Source organism: Eucalyptus grandis, chromosome 8, assembly GCF_016545825.1.
Source record: "Eucalyptus grandis isolate ANBG69807.140 chromosome 8, ASM1654582v1, whole genome shotgun sequence".
Taxonomy (NCBI): domain Eukaryota; kingdom Viridiplantae; phylum Streptophyta; class Magnoliopsida; order Myrtales; family Myrtaceae; genus Eucalyptus; species Eucalyptus grandis.
The window spans coordinates 40,725,433-40,729,248 of record NC_052619.1 but is presented as its reverse complement, the minus strand read 5'-3'; positions in this window follow the sequence as shown (position 1 = coordinate 40,729,248).

Genomic DNA, 3,816 nt, shown 5'->3' with positions numbered 1-3,816 from the left:
AAGCAATCTCACATGGAACTAAAATATCAAGGTTATATTAGTACATGCAAATAATAGGTAGAAATCACAGCCTAAAACACACAATAACCAAATTGAAATCAGCCTCCAATGTGCGGGTTTGAGCTATTTTTTTGCAGTTCTAGGTTTTAAACCAAGTCAAACAAACATGTACTTTACTAAAAAAAAAAAAACATATTGTATGCTTGAATTCAAGCCTTAACACTCATCACATGCATGATCCATAAGAAACATCATTTCATCTGAGTAAAAATAAGTAATATGGACTTTCAAATGCGATAAACATCATAGAAAATGATCAGTTAGACACATCGAGATGAACTCTCCAAAATGCATACATGCATGACCTACGTTGGCCAACCATATCTCAATATGGATTGGCTTGGTTTTTTTACTCAAGTTGTAAACGATCTCATGGTTCACATGGAGACTTAAAGACTAAACCGTGCTGACTTAAGCATCATTTGTACTCTCATATAACATCCGTCAAAGTCACAAAGACAAGTAATGCATGAAAAGGGGGCTAAATGAATCAAACATACAAGATTCTTGAAGATATTTCAGCACTTGGAAAAAGTCCAGCGTCAAAATAAGTTTTTCTGGATTGATTGTCCTCTTGCTTTTTCACATTTAAAACATATTTAAATTTGACCAAACATACATCTAGGATTCTTACATTGCTTTCTAGTTTCCAAATTAACACCGAGCCAAACTATATGTATTCCAGTTTGGGTAAAAATCATGGCTTTCCTCATTTGTCTCTCACTTTTTAAAAAAATACTTGCTTTCCCTCCACCGTGACCAACAAGGCCCAACACTTGGAAAAATTTTAAACTTTCTTCACCTGTCGGGAGAGTATTTTTTGGGAGGCTTTAGGAGGCCTTCCCGTTGTCCATTTGGGACATGCAACCTATGGTTGGAAAGATATTGAATGAAGTTTCACTCTTAAATTAAAGATTTTGGCTAATTTTGGTTGCAAGTTTGTGAAAATTTCACTTTTCTCTCCAAGAGCCAGTATGAAATTTCCGGGCTTTTTTTTTTTCTTGAGTTGCTTGTGGGTATTTTTGGAGAACGATTGTGAGCTCTCCCTAGTGCTTTTTGTCTCCGACTTTTTATTCCTAAAAAAAGCTTACTTCATATATTTTATTCATTGAATTAAGTAATCTCTTGGTCGGTTTTTGCCCCCTACCAAGCCTTCCAACCAAGTTAGTTCACCCATTTTCTGACTTAGCCAAAATTTTCAACTTTCGCAATTGTTGAGTGTGAGGATTTTGCTTTGATTTTCACGTGCTTTCAACAGCTTATCCCTATCTAATTTTCGTTCATTTGCACTCCTAATTATGGTCTTCCACCACGTGTAGAGATTAGGTTGATCGGGCAGTTGAGGGCGATATAGTGGGGCCACCAAGTTGCTTACTCAATAGCTTCAAATTGAGAGCATCTCGTGGACTGAGTTTTGGCAGTTGGCTTGAGTGCTTTAATCAATTTGGTTGTGCTTTTTGATCAATTAGCAAGCCTACATATAGTAATTTAAGATCTTAATCAATTTTCACAATTGTCCTCGCCCAATTTTGCAAGAAAGTTTCTCAAAGTTGATTATCTTCTTGCTTGAGAATGCTCAATTCAATGCAATTTGGTCATTTTTACCTTATTCGATTAATTAGACCTAACCCAAGTTCAATTTCAACTCAATTGGGGGGCCAAGATGATGATTTAAGGGCTCGGGTGAAATTTTACAAAATTTGTGAATTGATCCCTCAAATTTTGGAAATTGCATTTTGGTCCCAACTTGCCATTTTAATTCCAATCTAACCTCCTAGGCTTGGCTAGCCACATTCAGATCATCTGCTCCAACTTTTTTTTTTTCTCTTTTTAAATCTTTTTATCATTATTTTTAAATTTTTTTAAATTTTTTAAATTTTGATTTTTTCATATCAAGAAAATAAATTCATTTAAAAACTATACTAAATTCCCATGTAATCTTTATGCAATAATTTGACAAGAAACATTTTTGTGGAAAAATAAGTTCCCATTTTTTTGGAAATGATTTTTGGGCAAAAAATTTAAGTGTTAACATCTATGCTACTAGAAAATGATTTTATGGTTCCAATGAATTTGCATATGTTTTGTCCATATGATTAACCTTTCTTTATGTTTAACAAGATATATATTCAAAGTTAATAATTGGATGCTCGTAACTTTTACTTAAGATTTATACAATACCTTGAGATTCTATATGTATTCAATTCGATGACTATCACATCACAACCTCGGACCTCGGACCTCGGACACGCACACATCCCTCGGCGGTCGACTAAAATTTTGCGATGTCCCAAGACGCATCGCCAACTCTTTCGTTTTATTCACATGCGGAAGTGAACTCATTAACCCTAGACAATAATCAAACACATGGGATAGAAAAGAAGGATAACCATTTTTTCTCAAAACACACTTTATAAAAAAACCGAATTAAACCTACATGTTCATATACAAAGGTTTGACTAAAAAAAAAAAACCACTAGGTCATCTACACTGTGGACCCTTCCGTGACAAGGTGAGATAAAATTTTAGCAAGTTAAACCCTAAGCCTTGACTAGGGCGAGAATTCACTTATAGGTGCCCTAAACATGCACCATCCAGAACTTACCTCACTTGGGCGTGACCTTGTAATTTAATACATCTCATATGCACTTATAAACGCAGCATGCATAATCAACAATTGGAACACTTCAAAACACTCATCGAATATTCATAGAAGTCTCGATTATAAGGCCAAATCGTTATGATACGTCACATTCTATGCCACACAATTTTGTCCCATAATCAGGCGCGGATAACTCATATCGATGGTTCAATTCACACTCGATATTCACTCTCAATATCCAAACTCAATATTTTAACTCCACATCCCAACTCAATATTCAAACTCAAGGCTCTAGAGAAGGCTCCAATGTGACTCAATCACCATGTAACACTTAGCCCTTGATCATAAATAGCAATAATACAAGGTTCTAGAGATGGCTCCCACGAAGTCACGCTATCATGTAGCACTTGGTCCCTGACCATAATGAGCAATAGCTCAAGGTTCTAGAGGTGACTCACATGAAGTTCCTTTATCGTGTAGCACTTAGTCATTTTCCACATAAAACAACATTATAAGGTTCTAGAGGTGGCTCTCATGAAGTTACGTTGTTGTGTAGCACTTAGCCCTCGACTATGCAAGACAATAGTGCAAAGCTCTAGAGATGGCTTTCATGTGACTCAGTTCACCATGTAGCACTTAGCTCTTGACTACAATAAGTAACGGTACAAGGTTCTAGAGGTGACTCACACAAAGTTTCGTTATCATGAAGCACTTAGTCATTTACTTACTCACAACCCAGTCGGTTTCCTCAACACAACACATCATCTTTCAATAGTCATCACATAATCACCACCAAGCACTCAATTCCACAAATCAACGCATCCCCGACGATCAGCGTAAAATTTCAATAATCGGCTATCTCGGTACAATTTACGCTAATTATAATTAATTAAATTAATTTCAATTAAATAAATAAATTGCAATTAATTAAATTGAACTAGTTAATTAACCTGACCATGCAGGCACTTCATCCACCAAATCAACTCTTAGCTTTCATCATATAGTCAAAACACCAAAATCCCCTTTTAAAAATAAGCTTAATAACGCTTTTTTTTTGTTCAAACCTTCCGAAATAAATTCGTGTGGGGTCCCGTATTTGAAATTGACCCGCCAAACTTTACATGCATCTAGGTTGAAACCTCATGATTCATAAA